This window comes from Elephantulus edwardii, unplaced genomic scaffold (assembly GCF_000299155.1).
Source record: "Elephantulus edwardii isolate Elephantulus edwardi_28Jun2011 unplaced genomic scaffold, EleEdw1.0 scaffold00065, whole genome shotgun sequence".
NCBI lineage: Eukaryota > Metazoa > Chordata > Mammalia > Macroscelidea > Macroscelididae > Elephantulus > Elephantulus edwardii.
In genome coordinates, this window is record NW_006399815.1 from 16,817,288 (window position 1) to 16,825,434 (window position 8,147).

Below are 8,147 nucleotides of genomic sequence, written 5' to 3' on the forward strand. Positions count from 1 at the left end.
CATCAAATGAAGCAAAAAACAACAAACGTTTCCCTGGATGATCAATTCAGGCTATAATAATGGAAATTAACCTTGCTGTGCAATTTCTCATTAATGAGTGTTGGCAATTAAGAATAATGTAAAATATGGGTTTGAAAACGATTTTTCAATTGGATTTGGGCTTCTAGGTGGTTTAATCTGTCTCTTGAGTTTAACTTGTCTCTATGTCTCTATTCTTGCAAATATTCTTTGCAAAGAAAAAAAAAGATGAAATGACAAATGGCCCTCCAAAGAGAATAAAGAATGAAATGAACACTCAGGATTAAATGTCAGACTTGTCCTTGTCTATGATTCCAACACCTTTGTAGGTCCTAGTGCTTCTTATAGGTGGGAGTCTCGCAATTAATGCCTTATAGTATTAAAATCATTCCTTGAATCAAATAGAAGCTATTATGCAGCAAAATCATCCGTAAGAAAACTAGGAGAGATTTCAAAGCAATTCAAACTTCTAAAGTGACTTCAATGTGCATAATGACCTACTTAAAAAATATGCTTGTTGCCAATTTGATCATATTGAAACAAAAATTTGAAGCAACATATGTTGATTAAAGAAGAGAAAATTAAGAGCCACTATGCTTCATATATGGTAATGCATGGTGCAAAATTAGGAAGGGAGTGCATCAGGAATGTGTCCTATCTCCATACCTTTTCAATCTATATGTAAAATAGATCATTCGTAAGGCTGGACTTTATGAGGAGGAATGTGGCATCAGAATTGGAGGAAAACTCATTAACAACTTAAGTTATACAGATGACACAATTTTGCTTGCTGAAACTGAGGAGAACCTGAAGTGCTTGCTGCAGAAGATCAAGGGCTGTAATCTTCAACATGAATTGAAGCTCAACATCAAGAAAACAAAGATTCTCACCACTGGACCAATTCATAGCATTATAATGAATGGAGAATAAATTGAGGTTTTTAACAGTTACAGCTTGCTCGGCTCCACAAAAAGCATTTTTGGCACCAGCAGTCAGGAAATCAAAGGGTAAACTGCACTAAGTAAATCTGCTGGCAGAGACCTTTCCAGAGTCCTGAAGAACAACAACATCAATCTACAGACTGAGGAGCACTTGATCCAGTCCATGGTCTTTATAATTACTTGCTATGCATAAGCAACCAGATAATGTCTAAGGATGATAGAAATAGGATTGATGCCTTTGTGTTGTGGTGTTAAGAAGTCTTGACCATACCATGGCCTACCAAGAAAACAAATAGTTCTGTCTTAGAGAGGGTGAAACCAACTTTATCCTTGGAGGTCAAGCATTTGAAGCTCTGTCTCACATACTTTGGGCATGTGGCCAGGAGGGACCAATCTTTGAGAAGGATGTCATGCTCAGAAGGGTGGAGGGACAGTTCAGTAGAGGAAGATCCCAGATGAGATGGATTGATACATTAACTCATGCAATGGAGGTAGATGCATCGGTGTCAGTAAGACTGGCTCAGGACAGGTCAAGTTTCACAGTTATTGTACATAGTGTTGCTGTGAGTTACAGGTGACTTGATGGCATATAACAACAACATGCTTCGTAGAGAGATGTCACAGTAATGCTGTGATTTAGGTACTGAACTACTATCCAAAAAGTGAACAGCTGGAACCCAACAACCACTCCAGGAGAGAAAGAGCAGTCTGCTCCCAAAAAGATTTACAACCTTTGACCTTATAAGTCAATTTCATTCCATCCTTTATTAATTTTATGAGACGGAATTGACTCAATGTTAAGTGGGCTTGGTTTTAGATTGAATGCTGCATGTGAGGAACTCTGGTGTTAGAGTGGTTGATCACTCATTATGTTAACAGAACGGTCATAAGTTTGATCTCACTAGTCACTCCAAGGGAGAGGTGGCAGTCTGCTTCCATTAAAATTACAGCCTTGGAAGCCTATAGGGTCGTGAGGTGGCTCTACCACAACAGCTGGCTGAACACTCTACATTACATACAAAGCAATAGTTTAAGAACGAACAGATTTCCTTATGAAGAAAACAAACCTAAGGAGAGTTTTGTCTCAACAGTAGTGAATACATGATGTGAGCTTTAACACGTTTGCCACAAATGATGGCAAAAAAAAAATGTGTTTCTAAGCACGGTGGTCAATTTAAGTGTGCGGCAATGTGTTAAGTAGCATTAACCTCAGTGGAGTGTCTGAAACTCCTTCTGTCACATCCATTTCAGTACATAGTTTCTGCTTACTGTTCATTTAATAGTGCCTCCATGAACATATATCCGTTTTTCTTGGAGATTAAGGAAAGCCAACAAGAGTTGAGAGCTATTTCCTGAAATATCTAACAATACCAATGGAAGAGAGAGCAAAGCAAAATTGTTTTCTAATGATATAAATAGATTTAGAAGCATAGGAACCACTGAAACCACAACATAGCTCTATTGAATCTTAAAATGTATTAAAGTATATCTTTAATATATGTTTTTACAAACAAAAAATTATAAAAGACCTGGTGCACATGACATTACTTTTTAGTTATGCTCAATTAGGATTTTGCACATGACTTTTTAAAAGTTAAAACAAAATAACAGTGCAAACTCTTTTAAATTGTAATTTCAACTATATTTAATTCTCTGCTTCACATACAGTTGGTGTGGTGGGTTAAGTGTTAGTTAACACAAAGGCTGGTGATTTGAATTTATCAGTTATTGCATGGGAGAATAATGAGGCAAGTTCTCCAAATACACACAAAAATATCAAGAAATAGTAACTTTTCAGAATGACAATGTTTCTCCATTTGACAAATGTTATCGAAAGAGCATGCATTCTGCTATGAGTTGTTAAGTGCCATCGAGTTGTAGACAACTTATAGTGACCCTATGAAAGAAAGACCTGAACATTTGTATAACTTTCATCATTTCTCCACATTCATAGAGTTTCCGGAGGCAAGCTATTTTGGAAGTGGATGCCACTCCTGCTTCCAAGCTTGTTTTAATCTTGGTGCTCCACCAAACACTGTCTACCATGGGTAACCATTATCACATTTGACACTGGTCAATGTCACCATGTTTATCATCACAGTAACCATGATGCCAGATTTTAATTGTTTTTGGTCTTAGTTTATGAGTAGAAAATATTATTATTTATAAACCTTTAATCAGATTATAGAAATGATTTTTCTTCTGCTCACATACATTTTATTTCTATTTCTAAAAAAAGGAAGTTAAAGTAAAACATAGTAGAAAGCAAGACCCTAGATATTTTATTTACAGATTTGTATTTAACGATAATCAGCTTTGCCATTTTTTCCATATGAAATGATCCTCAAGAATTGCATTCTGTTCTTTGTGCAGATTATGTTAATGGTGATGGGTGAGAGACAGAATAATTTCGTAATGGAAAAGTTGAGGGGGATTTTGTTTTGTTTTTTGTCTTTTCCTGCTTTGCTAAAAAGAATCAGATTATCTCTAAGTCCCCTTCTGGCAGTAAAATTCTGTGATTTTAAATTCTTGTCTGTGTTCAGTCTCAGTTACCGATTTCACTTGATACTTTACATGCATTTGAATATATCTACCTGCTTGTCTGGCCTTGATTCACCTTTCTCATAAGACTTTTGCACAAGCTCTAACAGAATTTATTTTGTTCAATTTTTTTAACGTTGCAAGTCAGCTACTGAAACTTTCTGATGCTTGATAACATGATATAAGGACTGTTCAATATTACTTCAATTTCCCTTGAAGAAGAGATGGCTTAAAATGGTGCTATATGACATGGTTTAGAGTTGTAGGGCCCTTTATCATTTTTTTTTATGTGTGGCAAGTTTATGAAACAATCCCTTTGTGACTGGAACAATGTTATAGAATTTGTTCTATGAAATCGAAGTTGCTGTAGAATCTAAACCATTTTAATAGTAAAATACTCACTCAAGATGTAATCATTTAGAATTTATAAAAGAAGGAGAAATTATTGTCAGCTGTGCATTTTAGTTTTCTCTCAAAATCCTAAACCAATTCAGTAGCTCAGAGATGGAGAACAGCAAGATATGCAGAGTTCATGGGCTGTCTGCCCTGGACTATGCTCCCCATCAATCTCATGGAAAATAGAAATCACTGAGTGCACTAATGTTCCCTGATTTTAAGAAGGAAATCTTGGTGGTAGTTCACATCTGTTCAGAAGCATCTTGGTAAAGAGGCTAGGAAATCTCATATACTGTGGGCATGTTGAAAGGAAAGGCTATTCCTTGGAGAGGGATATCATTCTTGGAAAGGCGGAAGATCAGAGAAAGAGAGGAAGACCCACAATGAAATAAATTGACACAATGAATGCACCAATGAGCTCAAGTGAGTCAGAGATGATGAGGATGGCACATGACAGGACAGGGTTCAGATTTGTTGTTCGTAGAGTTGCTGTAAGTCACGTTCAACTCAATGGCACCCTACAACAACACTAATGATAACATTTTGGCTATTATTGGATTGGTTTCATTTTCTTCAGTTTCAGTTTGAACTTTCACATGAGTAGTTAATAATCTATTCCGGACCTTATTTTAACTGATGATACTAAACTTCTTTACTGTTTTCTGTGTAGTGCATCAGGCAAAAATGGAAAATGTGAGACTAAATGAATAAAAAGAAAACAAATAACAAACAAAAAGCAATGAATGGTAAAGAAAACATGAGTGATAAAAGAGGAAAGACCTTAATAGGGCAAGAAGGTTTTGGCAGGACACATGAATGGCACTATTGTTACTACTGTTGGGGGTGAAAGGAAGATACCTGATCTAGAACACAATGTCTAGAAGTTAAGGCCACTAGAAGCTTGGGGTTAGGATGCCCAGTCAGGACAGAGTTTCTTTCATCTGAGAAGTGGCTGAGGCCAGATCATGAATAGGGGGTGTTGAGGGGTAAGGCATTCAGCCTGGGACACAGTTTCCACTGGCTTCAGTGGTCCCTAGGTAAGTTTGTCTGGACAAGAATTGTGGGTTTTTTGGGTGGTTTGGGTGGTGTGTGTGTGTGTGTGTGTGTGTGTGTGTGTGTGTGTATTTTCCCCCAGAGTAGGGGAATTGGTACAGGCAAGGCATCCAGATGACAGCACACTCCACTAGTAGGAAGAGATAGAGCCACACCAAAATGTTTTGGACATTTGCACACTCAACTTCAGGTGTGCTGCTCCAAATATGAGGGAGGAATGTGCCAGCAAAGAATCCACAGGAGCAAACCACAAACTTGAAAATGGACAACCTTAAAATCTACCATCTAGTGAAAGAATATGTTTGGAATAAAAACAGTGAATGTTAACCAAAGGTACTAGAAATCTTTGAAATGTTCACAAAATAGTTTTTTTCAAATCAACATTTATTCTCAGGAACTTGGGTTTTTGAGATAATAAAACATTTTTTCAAATCACTATGTTGCTATGAGTCGCAAGAGACTCGACGACACATAACAACAACAACAGTGTAGATGATAAACCCCTTAGAGTCAATAATGTTATTATTGTTGTTGCTAAGTGCCGTCAAGTTGTAGGCTACTCATAGTGACCCTATGGAAGAAAGTTCTCAACACTTGTGTGACTTTCATCCTTTCTCCATGTTCATAGGGTTTCCAGAAGTAAGCTATTACAGAAGTGGATGCCACTCCTGCTTCCATTTAAAGCCATTTAAAATAGTATGAAATTATTTATTTTCTGCTTCTTTTCCTTTGCTATGTTTTTTTTTTTTCTTAAGAGGCACACTGCAACAACTATGAGACATCAGCTCACCCCAGTAAGAATAGCAAAATTTAACAGAACAGCAAACATCAGATGCTGGCAAGGTTACAGAGAAACCGGAACCCTTATTTACTGTTGGTGGGAGTGTAAAATGGTGTGACCACTTTGGAAGGTTGTAGGTGCTTTTTCAAAAAGTTGCAAATAGAAACACCATTTGACCCAGTAATTCCACTACTGGGAATATACCCTAAAGAAACTATAACTGCCACCCAAGCAGATATATGCTCACCCATGTTTATTGTGGCTTTGTTCACTATAGCAAAGAGTTGGAAACAACCCAAGTGTCCATCAACAAATGAATGGATAAAGGAGCTCTGGTATATTCACACAATAGAATACTATGCTGCATTGAAAAACAAAGAACTCATGAAATATTATACAAAATGAGTGACCCTGAAGGACATTATGCTGAGTGAAATGTCTCAGTCACAAAAGGACAGATATTGCATAGGACTACTGTTGTAAAACAGGACTGACATCTGGGTTAAGGGAAGACTTAGAGAGAGGCGATAAATAATGTATATTGCATTGAAACAGATGAGGGAGAAAACTGCTTAAAAGGGATATATTATTAGGTATTATTGCCATGACAGGAGTCCAGAATGAAGGCTTCACCATGGAGTGGACTTGGAGGGAGGGATTGTACAACAATGAAAGAATTTTTCTTTTACTTTTCAAAGAGAAGAGAAAATTGGGGGAGAGGGAGTGGACAGGGAGAAAAATGCAACAATGAATTAATGGAAATCTTATTTTCCCGTAAACTATTGTTCAAATCACAATTAACATTTTTAAAGTGTCCAATTTTCCTATGTTCATACGTCTCACATTTCACTTATCTGTAAACTTCCATTAAAATTATTTTTTAAAAAATATTAATTCAAGTAAATGCCAACAAATAATTTTAGTCCCCTCACAAAATACTCACTTATTATATATTTTTTTAAAGCACACTGCATCATGTTACCTGTGTACCATGTTTTATTAAGGTTCTATTCCTTTTGAAGCATCATAGGTCTGGAGCACAGGCAGACTGACTGCACAATGATAAAAGGCAAATACTGATACAGACCATGGTCTCCGCAATCACCTGTTATGCATCAGAGAATTGGACAATGACCAAGGAGGATAGAAGGAGAATTGATGCCTTTGAGCTGTGGTGCTGGAGAAGAGTATTGAGAATACCATGGACTGCTAGGAAAACAAACAGATTTGTCCTGGAAAGGGTTAAACCGGGTGGCTCCTTGGAGGCAAGGATTCTGAGGCTCCGTCTAACATACTTTGGACATGTGAGGAGAGACCGGTCCTTAGAGAGGGACATCATGCTTGGGAGGGTGGAGGGACAGCGCAGGAGAGGAAGGCCCTCTATGAGGTGGATTGATTCAGTGACTGGGATAATTGGGATGGGAGTGTCAGAGACAGTGCGATTGGCACAGGACAGAGCGGAGTTTAGGGTTGTTGTACATAGGGTCGCTATGAGTCACAGGCGACTCGACGGCATATACCAACAACATATGTTGTTTGTTGGTATGTGCCACCATGTTGACTATGACTCATAGTGACTCCATTAACAATGGATCTGAACCTTGCCCTGTCCAGCGCGGTCTTCATCATCATGTGTACTTGAGCCTGTTATTATAATCATTGCATTAATCCAACTCATTGAGTGTCTTCTCTTTCACGGAATCTCTGTGATGCCCAATGAATCAAGAGACATACACCTCAGGATTATAGGTGAGATCCCAGCAACGTGACGGGATCACCCACCCCCTAGCATCACTTTCAGAAGTTTCATACTCTTGCTGGCCCCAAGTGCTGGGCTACTTGCTACAATATTCTGCTGTTGAAACATTTCAAGGTCACAGAATATATTGAAGGGCACATAGAGCACAAAACATCTACACCTTGGATTATAAACAATAGCGGTAACTGTTTTGGGAAACAGTTCAAGACAAAACTTTAAGGCTTTGGGCAAAAAAAAATGCACACAGGGGTTTAGTCACTCAAGTGGAGTACTACATGAAATGGAGTCTGTCTGGTTTCTCACCTCTCTTTCCAAGTCTGATGTCCTTTTCCAAGGACCCATTCCTCATAAAAATATCCCAAAAATATGTGAAACAAAGCTTCACTGTTCTTAACTCCAAGGACCATCCTGGCTTCACTTTCTCCAAGAAATGTTTGTTCTGTTGGCAATCCATGGAATACTAAGTACTCTTCTCCAACATCACAACTCAAAGGCATCAATTCTTCTTCTGTCATCCTTTTTCCTTTCATCTCTAGCCAAGTAGATTATATGATCATCTGACTCAAAATGTTCCATCCCAGTTCATCTCATTTCACAAAGTATGCCAATATGTATGTGTTCCACTTCTTTCTTAACAATATCCAATTTTCCTACATTC